At 37.5% G+C, this 19,650-nt stretch overlaps 1 pseudogene; it reads left to right on the top strand.

The window, feature by feature from the left end:
* The first annotated feature begins 286 nt into the window (after positions 1-286).
* On the top strand, positions 287-670 carry LOC129081064 (NADH dehydrogenase [ubiquinone] 1 alpha subcomplex subunit 5-like; annotated as a pseudogene).
* Positions 671-19,650: the final 18,980 nt, after the last annotated feature.

Raw genomic sequence — 19,650 nt, 5'->3', positions numbered from 1 at the left:
GACCATACAATGGGGAACAAAACTAGTCTCAACAAATTTAAGAAGATTAAAGTCACACCAAAAATATTCTCCAACCACAATGCTTTTAGAACAGGAAAACTACTGCAACAAAAACCTGGAAAGACCACAAATATATGGAAATTAAACAACATGATACTGAATAATGATTGGGGCCAAAAACACAAATAAATTAAAAAATATACAAGTAAATGAGAATGATAATATGACATATCAAAATTTGAGGGGTGCAGCAAAAGCAATGTATAAGGGAAGTTTATAACATTACAAACCTACCTCAAAAAAAAGAAGGTGGGCAGTGTCATGGCAGGCATGCTAAAGAAGACTCCTGGCCTTGTGGGGTTGGCAGTATATGAGTCTGCATGAGAGGCTAAGAATATTGTACACAAAAATTATTGCTGTTTTTGAGCAAATCCTTAAAAATGCATCATATAGAAAGTACACAGAACAGATTACAAATAAGAAGCTGGATATGGTTGAAGTGGAACCAGATGTTAAAAGATTAGAACACTGACTTCAGGGCAGCCAAATAGAAAAGGTGATTCTTCAGGCTGAAAATGAACTCAGACTAGCAAGAAAAGTGATACAACGAAAACCATGGGAGCTTTTAGTGGAAGAGCCTCCTGTCAACCAATGGAAATGGCCAATATAATCATCATCAAATTACTTGTGTGTTGAAAGGAAATTGATGTAATTAAACGTTCTGTTATATCAAAAATATTTCCATATTATTGACATCTAATAATCAAGAAAACTGACAAAGAACATATTTAGGAGACTTGTTAAAACTGATGATTACGGTAATAGGGACTTATTAATCAGTTTTTGTTATTCACTCAAATTATTTCAAAGATGGTATTTTATAAAATAAAGGCTCTGTAAGATTTGAAAATTAATTGGAAAAATTCCTGTATGTTTCAATGCACAGGCCATATATTTGATAGGTGAAATATTTTTAGTAGTATCTCTTAACACATTTGATTTTTTTTCCTATTCTGAAGAAACCAGAAAGAAATGTATTATTACTTAAACAAATGTGTAAGTTACTGTTTAAAGTGAAGTAGTAGGAGAAAAACCATTAAACTACAATTCATTGTACAGTTGAGGAACTTGATTTTGTATTTGAAAGGAAGATTTCTTATTTACACAGTGGTAATTGGGAAACATAAAATGTTGTCTCATTTGAGGAAGTTAGCTTTGTGGCCCTTAATTAAGCTACACCAGGATAGAGAGAGCATCTGTAAAAGAAGAGGTAATAAGAGTTCCTAAAGTTTATCTGGCAAAAAGATAGGCTTTTATTCATAACATCTTAGTTGTATGGTTATAACTTCCAGATGGAATCACTAAGCAGTTTTTACTAAGTTTCCAATATGAGTGTAACTGGGTGTCAAACAAGATAAAGCTGTTTATGGAAAGAAGCAAATGACAAGCTTAAGGTTAAACAAAAATAAAATTATTTTCAGGTGTCGTCACCTTTTCTTTCTAGCCCATATCATTTCTAAAAACATTAAATTAGGTATTTCTTACCTTCAAAGATAGTACTTTTGGGGTTTGCATGTGTGTGCACATGCATGTGTGTTTTGCTATCTCTGTTGCAAAGCAGAATCTTTCAGAATGAGAAAGAAAATTACATTTTACTTTTTTACTATAAATTTCTCCCCTTATAGAGCTGTAAATTGAAAGCTAAATGAATATTAAGCTTTCAATTATAAAAAAATTGTGAAGTGTAAAATAAAGATAATCTCAAATAAACCAGCCAGCATTTCACATTAAAGAACTAGAAAAAAAAAAAGAACAAACTAAGCCAAAAGTCAGTAGAATGAAGAAAATAATAAAAATGAAAGTAAAATTAAATGAAATAGAGAACAGAAAAACAACAGAAAAAATAATGAAACAAAGAGCTCGTTTGTGAAAAGATTAATAAAACTGACAATGTTCTGGCTAAACTTAGAAAGAAAAAAAGAAGACAAACAAAATCAGAAATGAAGAGAAGAAACTACAATGGACACAATAGAAATACAAAGGACTATACAAAAATACTCTAAAAGGCTGTAAGCCACAGACTTTGATAACCTAGAAGAAATGGTTAGGTTCTTAGAAATATATAGTCTTCCTAAGTTAATCATGAAGAATTGAAAAATGTAATAAATTGATAAACAGTGAGGAAATTGAACCAATTATCAAAAACATCCCTGTTCAAGTCCAGATGGCTTCTCTAGTTAGATCTATGAAATAGTCAAGGAAGATGTAATAACTATTCTCAAACTCTCCCATAAAATTGCAGAGGGAATATTTTCTAATTCATTTTATGAAACCAACATTACCCAGATACCAAAACCTGGCAAGGATAACACACACACACACACATGCACGCACGTACGCACAGACCAATTTCTCTGGTGAATATAGGTATGCAAAAATACTAAACAAAATATTAGCAAATTATATATAACAATACATTGAAAAGATATGATCAACTGGGGTTCATTCCAGTGGCACAAAAATAGTTTAACATATACAAGTCAATCAATGTGATATAAACATTAACAAAATATAAGATAAAAATCATATCATATAAATAGATGCAGAAAAAGAATTTGAGAAGATTCAACATTCAAAAGAGTAAAGCATTCAATAAAATGGGTATAGAAGGAAAGTGCCACAATATAATAAAGCCTACAAAAGATAAACGCTCACCTAATATCATATTCAATGGTAAGAAATTGATAACTTTCCCTCTAAGATCAGAAATAAGAAAAGGATGCTCATTCTCACCACTATTATTCAGTAAAGAACTGGAATTCCTAGCCAGAACAATCAGTCAACAGAAAGAAATAAAGGCATCTACATTGAAAATGAAGAAGTAAAATTGTTACTTTTGTTTTTGAATGACGTGATTCTATACAGAATAGGACAAAATTAGGTTTACAGTTTTTAGTTTGAAAAAATAATATGATAATTAAAAATAATAATATGCATCCACTCTATATGTCACATACAACTGTAAGCCTTTTTTAAACTGTTGTTCAAGAACACTTGTCTCCATTTTGCACCACCTCCCACCATGCCCCTCTGATCCCCACCTCCCAACCTTGATCCTACCACCCTTTGGTGTTGTCCATATGTCCTTCACATATGTTCTTTGATGACCCTTCCCCTTCTTTACATGTTATCCCCTCACCCCTCCTTTCTGGTCCCTGTCAGTTTGTTCGCTATTTCAGTGTCTCTAGTTATATTTTGCTTGCTTGTTGTTTCATTCATTAGGATCCACTTATAGGTGAGATCATATGGTATTTGTCTTTAAACAAATGGATTACTGCACTTAGCATAATGCCCTTCCAAATCCATCTGTTGCAAAGGGTAGGAGTTCCTTCTTTCTTTCTGTGGTATAGTATGGCATTGTGTAAATGAATGATAGTTTTTTGATCCACTCATTTACAGATGAGCACATAGGTTGCTATCAGTGCATGGCTATTGTAAGTTGTCCTGCTATGAACATTGGGGTGCATAGGTTCTTTTCAATTGGTGTTTCAGGATTCTTAGATTATAATCCCAGCAGTGGAATTGCTGGGTCAAAAGGCAGTTCCATATTTAGTTTTCTGAGGAAATTCCATACTGTTTCCCACAGTAGCTGCACCAGTCTGCATTCCCACCATCAGTGTACTAGGGTTTCTTTTTCTTCCTAATCTCACTAGCACTCATTGTTTGTGGATTTGTTTATGATGGCCATTCTGAACAGTGTGAAGTTATATTTCATTGTGGTTTTAATTTGCATTTCTCTCATAGCTAGTGATGCTGAGCATCCATTCATAAGTGTCCGGGCCCTCTCTATGTCCTCCTTGGAGATGTGTCTGTTCAAGTCATTTGTCCATTTTCTAATTAGGTTGTTTGCCCTCCTGGAGTGGAGTAATGTGAGTTCCTTATATATTTTGGATATCAAACCCTTCTCCAGTTATCATTGGCAAACATATTTTCCCATATGGCTTGTTTCCTTTTCATTTTACTGATGTTTACTTTAGATGTGCAGAACCTTTTCATTTTCCACTTAATATCATACTTTAATTCTTTTTTTAGTGATTTTCATTTTTTAATAAAGTTTTATCAAACTTTGTGAACTGTTACTTTTTTATATCCCTGATTATTTTTATTACAGTATTTTTAAATTTATAAATCATGTTCATTCTATTAGAGTTGTCTCAATTTTTACTCCTTTACCCCCCTCCACTCATACTACCCCCCCTACTCCCACATTCAATTCCCACTCTGTTGTCCATGTCCATGGGTCATTCATACATGCTCTTTGTCTAGCCCCTTCCCCTTCTTTCCACCATTGTCCTCTTTTCCCATCCCATCTGGTCACTTTCAGTCTGCTCCATGTTTCTGTGACTGTGGTTTATTTTATTCATTAGTTTATTTTGTTGAATAGAGTCCACTTATAGGTGAGATCATAAGGCATTTTTCTTTAATCAACTGGTTTATTTCACTTAGCTTAATATTCTCCAGTTCCATCCATGTTGTCTTAAAAGGTAGGAGTTCCAATTCTCTCTCTCTCTCTTTCTTTCTTAAATGTAGATTGATCTTATTTATTTTTGTAGATGTCAAAGTTAATTATAAAATATTTTTAAAAATTAAAACTATTATAAACCCTCAGCAATTAAACCAACATGACACCAGCACAGAAATAATAAAGTAGATCAATGAAATATAATGAGCATTCTAGAGACAAACGTATATATCTGCCTGACAATGTAATATATGATTGGTTAAGTGGATATTTCAAATCAATGGGGGAAATAAGGCTTATTCAACAAATAAGGTGCATAGGTCCCTATTACTTGAAATAAAACAAATATAGATCCCTATTTCACACATTATACAAGAAATATTCAGATCAGTTAAAAATCAATATGTAGAATCTAAAGAGTTTAAAAGAAAATAGAACTACTATTTTTCACGACCTGAAGTAAAATATTCAAACGTAGAAGCTATAAAGTGAATATTGACAATATAACTATATTAAACATTTAACTATATAGTAATATATATAGTTTTATATATATATATATATATAAAGTGAAAAGACACATAATAGAATAGAAAAGTATTTGCAACACATCTAAAACATGGTTAATTGGACATGTTTTTTGTTCTTTTGTTTTATAGGGAAAAAAGGTCTAAAAACCATTAATCAATAAATGGATAAAGAATACCAAAATCATTTAAAGCTTTAAAAAAATAGAAAAAGGCAAGAAATATACTAAAACAGGTTTAGTTTCAACAAATAGTAAAGGATCGATTAAAATAACATTGTTGTCACAATCAGATTAATGTGTATTAAAAATATTGGTAATATCAAGTATTGTCAACTCTGAAAGGAACTGGGTATTCATAGAAACTTTTACTTCATCTTAAAGCAGTCCCTGTAGCATATTTTGCAGTGCCGGTTTGGTGGCGGTGTATTCTTTTAGCCTTCTTTTGTCTGGGAAACTCCTTCTTTACCCTTCTATTTGATTGAAAGCCTTGCTGGGTAGAGCAGTCTTGCTGCAGGCATTTGCTTTTTATTACATAGAATATTTCTTGCCATTTCCTTCTGGCTTGTAGTGTATCTGTTGAGAAGTCAGCTGCTCACCAGATGGGGCTTTCTTATATATTACTACCTCTTTCTCCCTTGCTGCCTTTAGGATTCTCACTTTTTCTTTGATATTTACCATTTTAATGATGATGTGTCTTGGAGTGGGCCTCACTGGGTTCATCTTGAATGGGACCCTCTGTGCTTCCTGGACTTGTGTGACTTTTTCTCTCCACTAATTAGGGAAGTTTTCCTTCATTAATTTTTCAAACAGGTTCTCTATTACTTCCTCATCCTCCTCTCCTTCTGGAATCTCTATTACATGACCATTATTATGTTTCAGGTTGTCCTGCATTTCCCTGAGTGCCTCTTCATTCTTTTAGAGTCTTTTTTTAATTTTCTTGCTGTTTCCAGGAGCTTTTTTCTACTTTATCCTCCAGCTTGCTGATTCAGTCTTCAGCTTCATGGAGCCTGCTTTTGATTCCTTCTACTGTGTTCTTCAATTCAGAAATTGTATTCTTCATTTCCTCTTGTCTCTGATTGATGGTTTCTATGTCCTTTTTCATGCTGATGTAGTCTGCAATAAGTTCCTCATAGTTTCCCTGGAGTATTTTTTGTAATTCTCTCTGAGCTCACTAAGCTCATAGAGCTTCCTTAGAACCGTTGTTTGGAACTCAATATCTGATCGTTGACTTGCCTCTATTTCATTTAGTTCTCTTTCTCAGGATTCCTCCTTTCCCTTCGAGTGGGGGGTATTTCTTTGTCTTCCCATTATTTGTGAGACTCTTCTCTTTTGCTTCTGCTTCTTAAGTTGATCTGTCTTGATTTCCTGACTTTGTGGTGTGAACCTCTATGGTTGGAGACCGCTGTTCTTACTTTCTAGATCTGCCTCTGATGATGTCAAATATTGTCCCTGTTTGACCTTAGACAGTCTGTTTGAGACTTCCAGTAATCTACTGTTTGTGGCTGTCTCCTTCTGCTCTGAATCTATTCACTCTGCACTCAGCAGGGCGCCTTAGACAGCTCGGGGTGGAGCAGAGTCCCTCCTAGGGGTGGGGTTATTGGGTCTTCTCTAGCTGCAGCCATATAGGGGAGGAGTCAGCCCTGGGATCCCACCAGCTACTCTTGTGGTTCTCTCCCCAAAGCTTCTATCTCCAGTCTTTCCTCAAATGTCTTCAGACATCTTTGCATCCCCTTTAGAAAGGGATCTACTGTCTGTGGCTGTCACTCGGCATTCAGCAGGCAGCTTAGACAGCACAGGGTGGTGTGGAATCTCACCTGGGGGTGGGGTTATTGGGCCCCTTGATGCTGGTGCCTCTCAGGGGGAGTGGCCTCTGCCTGGACAAGATGGCTGCTGCCACAGTGGGGATGAGTCAGCACCCAGATCCCACTGGCTACTCTCTCTGTTTTCTCCCCATGCCTCCTTCCCCAGTGTCTTCTCAGGAGTCTCTAGCCCACTCTGCCCCACCTATGTCAGAGGCCAGGGTAAATGACTGCAAGTAAAAATGTATGTATTGACCCTTTAAACAATTCTTTATGTATCTAGCCTCCTGTCTCTGGCAGAGAGCAAACCTGCTGCTTTTTGCAGCTGGCTGTTTTCTGTGTATTTTGGGGGCTCTGTTGCTGTGGGCTAGAGATCCCCACTTCTGGCTCAGACCCCTCTCTTCTGAAGGGTATCCAACTGGCTGTTTCAGTATCCTTCTGATGCAGCCACCCGTGGGTGCCCCACCTGCCTTCTCAAGTCTCTACTGCACTCCTTACTGGTTAGATTGTGCTAAAGCTGATTCTTATGTCTCTGAAGTTAGAAGGCTCCTCTCTCTCTATTGTTCAGTTGTTGGTTCCAGGTGATTTCTCCACAATTTAGATGTAATTTCAGGTTGGTCCTGGGAGGAAGTCAGTGTGACTCCCACTCACTCTTCCACTGTCTTGATTCTCCACCTAATTAATTGTTTAAAAAGCAAAACTTGGGTGAAGAGAAGGAGAGGAAAAAGAAAGAGGGATGGAAAACAAAAAGAAAGTCACGTGTTCCTCCTCCCAAGACCAAACTGGAATTGTGACTAAATAGTGGAGAAATCACCTGGAAAACAATAGAACGATAGAGGGAGAGGAGCCTTAGAGTTGTGGACAGTGAATTCAACTCTCACACATCCCAATGGGTAAAAAGTACAGTGGAGGCTCAAGAGGGTGTGCAGGTCACCCACGGGCACCAGCACCAGAGGGACATTGAAATGGCCAGTTGGATCCCCCTGAGAAGAACAGGATCTTAACCATAAACAGGGACCCCCTAGACTACAGCAGCTGAAATTAGGAAAACACACAGACAAAATGCAACCACAAAAAGCTTAGGGGCACTCTCTGCCAGAGACAGGTGGCTGGAGATGCAAAGAGACACTTAAAGGGCCAATAAAAATATTTGCAGTAGCAGCTGCCTTCCTTGATCTCTGGGTAGAGGCGGCAGGAGAATGGGTTGGTGCCTGAGGAAAGATTGATGAGGAAAACTTTGTGAAGAGAACAAAGATGGTGGCCAGTGGAGCCCCTGACGTAACTCAACTCCCACTCTGCAGCTACCATCTTGCTCAGGCATAAGAGACTCAATTAACCTGCCTTTTGCACACTCTGCACACAGCTTGTGTGCGTGTGGGCTAGGGGCTGAGTGCAGATGGGCTGGAAGAAATAGAGGAACCCTGGGCAAAGGGGACATACAGCTGCATAGAGACCCTTGAGGAGAGACTGGAGACTGAGGCACTGGGGAAAGAACTGGAAGATTATCTAAGACCTCTGCAGCAGAGTCCCTTCCCAGTCGGTAGTCCCTATTTGCTTGGGCAGGCCACGCCCCCAAAGAGACAGAAGCTGCACAGGAGCCACAAAGTGCATGATTACAACACGGTCAGCAGAACTAGTGAATCCCTAACTAAAGGGCTCACAGAGCTGCCCAGAGACCCTTGAGGAGAGACTGGAGACAGAATTAACCAGAGAGTCTTGGAGCTGACTTCTTCCTATTTCCATAGTCTCCATTTTGAGTGGGTGGGCCACACCCCGAAAGAGACAAAAGCGGAGGAAGCACACAATAGAAGTCTCTAAACTGACCAGTACTGGGTGTAAGAAGGGCTGCCGGCAAGAGTGTAAGGTTGGGCAAGTATGCCAGTGCCCAGCGGAGGGAGCACGCCACCCACCCAGGCTGGAGCACAGGCGGACCCGGCTGGCGGGGCATCCTGCTTTGGCTGTGGAGCCTGCTCAAGTGAGCCAGCGTGAGAGTGCAGAGTGATCTGTAGAAACAGTGGCTCCATGGCTGAAAATGTCACAGAGCTGCCCAAAGCAGGAGTCATAAACAGATAGTAGATTCTTGGAAGGCTCAAACAAATGACTCAAGGTCAGATAAGGTCAAAAACTGACATTATCATAGGCAGACCCAGAAAGAAAAGTAAAGAAAAATAAACAAATAAATAACTAAATAAAAGACCCAACTAATACCATAGAAGTTTAATCAACAAAGTCAGGAAATCTAGATGGATCAATTGCAGCAGAAGCAAATATAAATAAATAAATAAATAAATAAATAAATAAATAATAGACTTGCACAAAAGTGGGAAGTAAAAGATGTTCCCCCCAAAGGAGTGGAAACAGGGGCTCCCCACAGAAAGAGCAAAATTAAATAGAGGAAAGGGAACTATCAGATATTGAATTCAAAACAATGGCTATAAGGAAGTTCAATGAGCTCAGCCAGCTCAAAGACAACTATGAAAAACTGCAGAGAAATTATCAGGATTTTATAGCAAACTATATCAACCTGGAAAAGAACATAGAAACTGTCAAGAAGACACAAGAGGATATGAAGAATACCATTTCTGAATTGAAGAACACAGTAGAAGGAATCAAAAGCAGGCTAGATGAAGCCGAGGACTGAATCAGTGAGATGGAGGATAAAGTAGAATAAAGCTCCCAGAAAGAACAAGAAATGGAAAAAAAAACACAAAAAGAAAGAAGAGGCATTTAGGGAAATACAGGATAACCTCAAATGCAATAATATCCACATAATAGGGATACCAGAAGGAGAAGAGGAGGAGCAAGGGATAGAGAACCTCTTTGAAAAAGCAATGATGGAAAATTTCCCCAATTTCAGAAAAGGTCTTATGAATCCAGGAAGCACAAAAGGCCCCATTCAAGAGGGACCCAAGGAGGCCCACTCCAAGACACATTATCATTAAAATTGGAAATATGAAAGACAAAGAAAGAATCTTAATGGGAACAAGGGAGAAACAAGGAGTAAAATACAAAGGACCCCTGATACGGCTGGGAGCTGACTTCTCAAGAGAACACTACAAGCCAGAACGGAATGGCAAGAAACATTTCAAGTAATGAAAATCAAGGGCCTACAACCAAGACTGCTCTACCCAGCAATGTTCTCAATTAAAATAGAAGGGGAAATAAGAAGTTTCCCAGACCAAGGAAGGCTAAAAGAATACGTGTCCACCAAACCAACACTACAAGATATGCTAAAGGGACTGGTTTAAGAAGATGAAGGAAAAGAGTGAGAAGAAGAAAGACAGAGGTACAAAGATAAGAAATGAATAGGTTTCTATCAGTAATAACTCTCAATGTAAATGGACTAAATGCCTCAATCAAAAGACACAGGATAGCTGAATGGATAAGAAAACATGACCCACACACATGCTGCCTACAAGAGACCCACCTCAGAGCAAAAGAACTACACAGATTGAAAGTAAAGAGATGGAAAAAAATGTTCCAGGCAAATGGGCAAGAGAAGAAAGCATGGGTAGTAATACTTACATCAGACAAAACAGATTTCAAAACAAAGGCCATAAAAAGAGTCCCAGAGGGACAAATAGATTTTAGGGAAAAATCTATCAAGAAGACATAAACACTATAAACATATATGAACCCAACATAGGAGCACAAAAACATATAAGGAAAATCTTGGACACCTTCAAAAAAAATATAGACAGCAACACACTGATACTAGGAAATTTTAACACCCCATTGTCAAAAATGGACAGATCTTCCCAACAAAACATCAAAAAGGATATTGTGGAGCTGAATGACACACTAAATAAAATGGACTTAACTGACATATATAGAACCTCACATCCCAAAGAAGCAAAATACACATACTTTTCAAATGCACATGGAATTTTTTCAAAGATAGACCACATGATAGAACACAAAGCAAACCTCAGCAAATTCAGGAAAATTGAAATAATACCAAACTTTTTTTCTCAGACCACAAGGGCTTGAAGCTGGAAATAAACCTCAGAGAGAAAATTCAAAAATTTGTAAACACATGTAGACTGAACAGTAGACTATTCATCAATGAATGGGACAATAATGAGATAAGAGAAGAAATCAAAAAATTTCTGGAAACAAATGAAAATGAACAGACAACAGTCCAAAACCTATAGGACACAGCGAAGGCAGGCCTGAGAGAGAAGTTTATAGCAATACAGGCTTACCTAAAAAAGATAGAAACATTTCAAATAAAAGACCTAACACTACAACTTCAAGAACTGGAGAATAACAACAAATATACACCAGAGCAAGTAGAAAGAAGGAAATAAGATCAGAGCAGAACTGAATGACAGAGACTAAAAGAATAATTCAAAGGATCAACCAATCCAGGAGCTGGTTCTTTGAAAAGATAAATAAAATCGACAAGCCTTCAAGCAGACTTATCAGGAAAAAAAGGGAGAGGACCCAAATAAATAATATCCAAAATGAAAGAGAAGAAATAACAATTGATACCACAGAAATACAATGGTTGTAAGAATCTACTATGAACAATTATATGTCAAGAAATTTGAAAACCTTGATGAAATGGATGAATTTCTAGGAAGGTTTAGGAGGGAGAAAAAGAAAGCTTGAACAGACCAATAACAGCTGGGGAAATTGAAGCAGTAATCAAGAAACTCCCAGCACACAAAAGCCCAGGGCTGGACGGTTTCACAGGAGAATTTTACAAAACTTTTAAGGAGGAGCTAACCCCTGTCCTTCTCAGAATATTCAGAAAAATCCAACAGGAGGGAAGACTCCCAGACTACTTTTATGAGGCCAGCATCACCCTAATTCCAAAAGCAGATAAAGACCCTACAAAGAAAGAAAACTACAGGCCAATTTCACTGATGAACATAGACGTTAAAATCCTCAAAAAAAAAAAAAAATATTGGCAAACCAAATCCAGCAATACATGGAAAAGATTATCCACCACGATCAAGTGGGATTCTTCCCAGGGATGCAGGTATGGTTCAATATACGCAAATCAATAAACACAATACATCACATAAATAAAAGAAAAGACAAAAACCACATAATCATCTCAATAGATGCAGAAAAAGCAGTCGATAAGTTACAGCACCCATTATCACAAAACACTCAGCAAAATGGGAATAAACGGGGCATTCCTCAATGTAATAAAGGACATATATGAAAAATCTACAGTCAACATCTTACTCAATGGGCAAAAACTGAAAACTTTTCCACTAAGAGCAGGAACACGACAAGGATGCCCGCCTTCACCACTTCTCTTCAACATAGTATTGGAAGTCCTAGCCACAGCGGTGAAACTAGAAAAAGAAATAAAAGGCACCCAAGTAGGAAAGGAGGAATTAAAACAACCCTTGTTTGGAGATGACATGAGAGTGTACATAGAAAACCCTGTGGATGCTACCAAAAAACTCCTCAACCTAATAAGTGAATTTGGCAAAACAGCAGGATACAAAGTCAAAGTCAACATTCAGAAATCAAAGGCATTTTTGTACACCAGCAATGAAATAGAAGAAAAGAAATCAGAAAAAAAAATACCATTCAATATAGCAACAGGAAAAATAAAGTACCTAGGAATAAATTTAACCAAGGAGGTAAAGCCTGTACACAGAAAACTATACAACATTGAAGAAAGAAATTAAAGAAGACACAAATAAATGGAAGCATATACCGTACTCATGGATTGGAAGAATTAATATCATCAAAATGTCCATACTACCCAAAGCAGTTTATAGAGTCAACACAATCCCTATTAAGATACCAATAATGTATTTCACAGATATAGAACAGACATTTCAAACATTTATATGGAACCATAAACAACCCTGAATAGCTGCAGCAATTTTGAGAAAGAAAAATAAAGTAGGAGGGATCACAATACAGGACATCATACTATATTACAAAGCCACTATACTCAAAAAAAATCTGGTACTGCCACAAGAACAGACCCATAAACCAGTAGAAAGAATAGAAAGCCCAGAAATGAGCCCAGGTCTATATGAGCATCTAATATTTGACAAAGGGGGCAGAAGTATAAAGTGGAATAATAATATCCTCTTCAACAAATGGTGTTGGGACAGCTGGATGGCTACCTGAAATAATTCAAATTGGACCATCAGCTGACACCACACACAGAAATAAACTCAAGTTGGATAAAAGACTTAAATAGAAGTCTCAACACCATTAAAGTCCTAGAGGAGAACCTTGGCAGGAAACTCTCAGATATCCCATGTAGCAATCTTTTTCACCAATATGTCTCCTAAGGCAAGGGACATAAAGGAAAGAATAAACAAGTGGGACCTCATCAAAATAAGTAGCTTCTGCATGGCTAAAGAAAACATCAGCAAAATGAAAAGGGAGCCAACCATATGGGAAAATATATTCGCTAATTACACATCAGAAAGAGGTTTGCTCTCCAAAAAATATAAAGAATTCACTCCACTCCACTTCAAGAAGACAAACGATCCAATCAAAAAATGGGCCAAGGACCTAGGCTGACGCTTTTCCAAGGAGGAGATACAGAGGGCCCAGAGCCATTTGAAAGGATGTTCAGCATCACTAGCCATCCGAGAAATGCAGATCGAAACCACCTTGAGGTATCACCTCCCACCAGTCAGAATGGCCATCATAAGCGATCAACAAACAACAGGTGCTGGCAAGGCTGTGGAAGAAAGGGAACCTTAGTCCACTGTTGGTGGGAATGCAGACTGGTGCAGCCACTGTGGAAAGCAGTGTGGAATTTCCTCAAAAAGCTGAAAATGGAACTGCCTTTGATCCAGTGATTTCCCTGCTGGGACTATACCCTAAGAACACCAAAACACCAACACAAAAGAACCTCTGCACCCCAATGTTCATAGCAGCACAATTTACAATAGCCAAGTGTTGGAAGCAACCTAAATGCCCATCAGGAGATGATTGGATCAAAAAATTATGGTACATTCACACAATGGAATACTACACAGCAGAAAGAAAAAAAGAACAATTACAGTTTGCGACAGCATGGATGGAACTCGAGAGCATTATGCTAAGTGAAATAAGCCAGGGAGTGAACAACAAATAACTTATGATCTCACCTATAAGCGGAACCTAACCAACAATACAAAGATGCAAGGAAAATAAGACCAGCAACACTGAAAGGAAAAGAAATCAACAGAGACAAGAGGGAAGGAGGGAGGGGGGCAGGGAAAAGGAAGGGAAAGGGAAAGTCAAGGAACATATAGCAAGGACTCATGGACAAAACCAAAGGGGAAGAGCTGAGGGAGGGAAGGAGGGAGGGGGCAAGGGAAAGTGGTGGGGTCTAGGCAGAGACAAATGTATTTGAAAAAATAAATTAAAACAATAAAATAACAATATACATCCATCTAAAAGAAAAGATATTGAGTGGTTAAATGGATAAAAAAGCAATATTCATATATATGCTGCCTATACAAGATACACACTTCAGATAGAAAAAATTCACAGACTTAGTAAAAGTATTTTTAAAGACATTTTATGCAAATGGAAACAACAAACATCTGGAATAGCAATGCTTATATCAGACAATGTAGACTTTAAAATAAAGAGTGAAACAAAAGACCAAAAAAAAAAATATATTACATAATGGTAAAGGAGTCAATCCAACAAGAAGATATGACCCAGTAAACATTCATGCGCCCAACCTAGGAGCACCTAAATATATAAGGCAAATTTTGATGGACATAAAGATGGAGAAACAATATCACAGTCATTGTAGGGACTATAATACCCCTTTGACATCAGGTACGTAAAGGGGTTAGCACCACTTTCATGGGTGGTGGCTAAGAAGGCCACATGGCTGTTGGAGCTTCTCCCAGAAAGGAGTGAAGCCTGAACCTCAGACTGGGTTCCCATGTACAGAGCTCTAGTGTTGGGATCACCTGCCCACACAGAAACCAGTGATGAAAGTCTAAGGATTTTTTTGCCTGCTGGAGAAAGATGGAGCCTGCTGGAGACAGAACCACATTTTTTCTTTTTTTCCCCCTTCCTTTTGTTCTAAGGGGACAATGCACAGGTTTCAAGTTTCCAGCCACTCACCTTTGGCTCAGGTGAAGTGAGAGCAGCATGGTCTTCAATCATGAGTGGAGAGTCTGGATTGGGAGGCTGGAGGGAGAGATGTGGGGGTAGAGCTGCTGAGTTCCCAGCACTAGGATATAAAACAAACCTAGCAGCCATTTTTCTTGAGAAAAGCAAGCCCTCTCACAAACAGATGAGTCAGCACCTAGATTAAGACTAATGACAGGAACAAAGCCTGAGGCAGGTGGAGGTGGTACCTGCAGTATTTTTTGGTTGTTACTTGACATACCCCTGGGCCTTTTGCTGATAAAGAGCAAGCAGTGGAGAGTAGAGAGGACCATCACAGACACAGCCAAACCTGCGGGGGACAGCCACAGACTGTAGATCACTTGTAGCTTCAAACCAGCTGCCTTGAGCTTATTGTGACAGCATTTGACATAAGCTTACACCAGTGTCAGAGAAAACCAGAGTTATATCTAGAAGGAGAACCCAGAAGGCAAGCACCAAACTCTGCTGAGATGAATTCCACTTCATTCTTTTCCATTATTTGCATTGTTTTTTCTTTTGCATAACTTCTTAATATTTTTCTCTTCATTTTTTCCTATTTTTCACTTTTTTATTTCAAATCTCATAGTTTACTCTCCTTTTTTTTACTCTGTTTTGCCTTCTTCTTTCCCTTTCTTATTTTCATTTGAAATTTTATTTTTCCCTTCCTTTGACCTTTTGTGGTGATTCCTCTCATCTAATCCTTACTCTTATTGTTTTGCCTCACCTTATTCTCTCACACTTTTCTTTCCTTTAGTCATACAATATTCTCTTTTTATTTATTATAATAGTCTAATTCTCCTTCCACCTTCATTAACTTTGCATATTTGTCATTGATATTGCTGTTGTTGGTGATGGGTATTTTTCCTTGTATGCATTTTGTAGTCTATGTTGTTTTGTTTGTTCAGTCAGTACCTGTAAAACAACATCCAAGGTATGGTGGGGGTTGAGACTCTCAGTCAGCCAGCTAGAGGGGAGAATCCACCAATGAATGGCCAAGAACAATCAAAACTAAATACAATAGGAGAGCTCACATAAACAGCATAAAGGGCATCCCTAGAGCATCCAGCTCAAAAGATCAAAGAGATTGCACCACTGAGTCTCACAAGACTCCTATCAACAGAAGACCACCCCATAAAGACAGGGAATCAAAACAGATCAATCTATTAAGAAGAAATAAAGAAAAAAAGTCAGCTAAAATAGGAAGACAAAGAAACAATCCTCGATCAAAAGTAAAGGAGGAATCCCCAGAAAAAGAGCTAAATGAAATTGAGGCAAGCAATTTGTCAGACATAGAATTCAAAGTAATGGATTTAAGGATGCTCAAAGAACTTAGTGAGAACTTCAAGGAACTCTACGGAAACTACATCAGCGTGAAAAGGACATAGAAACTATGAATAAGAACCAGGTGGAAATGAAGAATATAATATCTGAAATGAAGAAAATACTAGAAGGAATTAAAAGCAGACTAGATGAAGCTGAGAGTCAATTCAGCAAGTTGGAAAACAAGGTGGAAAAATACCAGCCTGTCTGAGCAACAAAACAAAAAAGACTTGAAAAGAATGGGGATACTTTAAGGAAGCTTTGGGATGACAAGAAATGTTACAATATTCACATCATAGGGATACCAGAAGGAGAAGAGGGACCAAGTTTGAAAATATACTGACAGAAAACTTACTTAACTTGATGAAGGAAAATTTCATCAAGTTCAGGAAACACAGAGTCCCAATGAAGATGAACCCAAAGGAACTCCCTCCATTACACATCAAAATTAAAAAAGGTAAAATTTAAAGACAATGAGAGAATCTCAAAGGCAGCAAGGGAGAAAGTGGTAGCAACATATAAGGGAGCCCTGATAAATCTTTCAGGTGGCTTTTAAACAGAAACACTACAAGCCAGAAGGGCTGGTACCAGGTAGTCCAAGTAATGAAAAGCAAGGACCTGCAACCAAGACTACTCAATCCCACAAGACTCTCATTTAAAATAGAAAGTGAAATAAAGAGCTCCCACCACAAAAAGTAAAGGCTAAAAGAGTTTCTCTCCCCCAAACCAGCTAAAGGGACTGCTTTTAGAAGAAAAATAAATAGAAAGAGAGAGAGGGGACACAGGTACAAAGGGAAAATATGGCAATGAATAAGTACCTATCAATAATAACCTTAAATGTAAGTGGATGAAATGCTCCAGTAAAAGATATAAGGTAGCTGAATGGATAAGAAAAGACAACCTGCACATATGCTGTCTACAAAAGACCCACCCCAGAACAAACAATTTACATGGGCTGAAAGTGAAGGGATGGAAGAAATATCCCATGCAAATGGACATGAATAAAAGCTGGGGTAGCAAAATAGATTTCAAAACAAAGGCCATAATAAGAGACAAAGAAGGTAGCTACATATTACCTAAGGGAGTAGTCCAACAAAGGGATAAAACGCTTGTAAATATATTTGCACCCAATATTGCAGCACCTAAATACACAAAGAAAATCTTGGAGGACTTTAAGAGTGAGCTCGTCAGCAATACAGTCATTGTAGGGGATTTTAACACGCCACTGTCAACAATGGATGCTCCTCTAGGCAAAAATGTCAACAAAGAGATAGCAGGATTAGACACCATTCTATATCACATGGAATTAATAGATACTTATAGAAACTTTCACCCTAAAGAAACAAAATATACATTCTTTTCAAACACACATGGATCATTGTCAAAGGGAGATCACATGGTAGGACACAGACAAGTCTCAACAATTCAAAAAAATAAAAGTCATATCAAATCTACTTAGATCACAATGACTTGAAACTAGAAACCAACCTCAATAAAAATATTCAAAAACATTCAGATACGTGGAGGTTGAATAACATGTTATTAAATAATGAATGAGTTAACAATGAGGTCAAGGAAGAAACCAAACAGTACCTGGAAACAAATTTAAATCAATACATAACAACACAAAACCTATGTCACACAGCAAAAGCAGTCCTGAGAGGGAAGTTCATAGCATTATAGGCCTACCTAGAGAAAATTTTAAAAATCTCAAATAAACCACATAACCCTACATTTAAAAGAACTAGTAAAACAGCAACAAACAGAGCCCAAAGTGAATAGAAGCAAGGAAATAAGATCAGAGCAGAATTAAATGACACAGGGGCAAAAAAGAAATTCAAAATATCAATATATCCAGGAGCTGGTTCTTTGAAGAGATAAACAAAATTGACAAACTTTAACCACACTCATCAAGAAAAAAGGAGAGAACAACCAAATAAATAAAATCAGAAATGAAAGAAGGGAAGTAACAACTGATACCAGACATACAAAGGATTGTGTTTCCTATGACAAGAAATCTCTATGCCAAGAAATTGGAAAACATTGGAAAAATTTATAAATTTCTAGAAATGTTGAATATTCCAAAACAGAATCAGGAAGAAGCAGAAAATCTGAATAGATCAATAACTAGTGAAATTGAAGCAGTAATCACAAAACTCTTGGCACACAAAACCCAGAGACCAGATGGTTTCAAAGGCAAATTATACCAATCATTCAAAGAACTAACACCTATCCTTCTCAAACTCTTCCACAAAATTCAATAGGGATTCCCTAACTCTTATTATGAGGCCAGGATTTTCTTAATTATAAAACCAGGTAAAGATACAATAAAGAAAAAAATACAGGTCAATATCTCTTAAGAATGTATATGCTAAAATCTTCAACAAAATATGAGCAAACTGGATGCAACAAAACATTAAAAAGATCATATTCATGATCAAGTGAAAATTCTTCCAGGTTTGCAAGGATGGTACAGTATTCACAAATCAAAAAATGTTATACATCACATAAACAAAATGAAGGACAAAAGTCACACGATCATATCAGTAGATTCAGGAAAAGCATTCAATAAAATTCAGCACCCCTTTTATGATGAAAACACTCAGCAAAGTAGGAAAAGAGGGAGCATACCTCAACACAGTAAATGCCATATATGAAAAACCTACTGCCAACATCATACTCAATGGGAAAATAAGCATTTGTCTTAAGATTAGGAACAAAACAAGGGTGTCTGCATTCACCACCCTTATTCTACATAATACTGGAAGTCCTAGCTTCAGTGATCAGACAAAAATAAGAAAGATAAGGCATCCAAGTTGGAAAGAGAGAAGTAAAACTGTCATTATTTGCAAATGACATAATCAGTTTCTGCTCTTTTTTTCTTTTTTTTCTTTCTGTATGTTTTCTTTTTGTTTTTATTTATTTATTTTTTTGTAAAAATGCATTTGTCTCCTACTTTCCACCACCACGTTCCCCTGCCCCCTCCCCCATCTCCCTCCCTCAATCCTTCCCCACTTTGGTTTTCTCCATGAGTTCTTGATATATGTTCCTTGACTTGACACTTCCCTTCCCTTTCCCTGCCCACCCTTCCCTTCTTCCCTCTTGACTCTGTTGGTTTCTTTTGTCTTTCAATGTTGATGGTCATTTTTCTTTGCTTATTTATTTGTTGGTTAGGTTCCACTTATAAGTGAGATCATATGGTATTTTTCTTTCTCCCCGTGGCTTATTTCACTTAAAATAATGCTCTCTAGTTCCATCCATGCTGTCACAAAGAGCAGTAGTTCTTTTTTTCTTTCTGCTGTGTAGTATTCCATTGTGTAAGTGTACCATAGTTTTTTGATCCAGTCATCTACTCATGGGCATTTAGGTTGCTTCCATAACCCATAATA

This window comes from Pteronotus mesoamericanus, unplaced genomic scaffold (assembly GCF_021234165.1).
Source record: "Pteronotus mesoamericanus isolate MK-2021 breed Mesoamerican mustached bat unplaced genomic scaffold, CSHL_Meso_final contig_94, whole genome shotgun sequence".
Lineage (NCBI taxonomy): Eukaryota > Metazoa > Chordata > Mammalia > Chiroptera > Mormoopidae > Pteronotus > Pteronotus mesoamericanus.
This window is presented reverse-complemented; position numbering and strand designations above follow the sequence as displayed.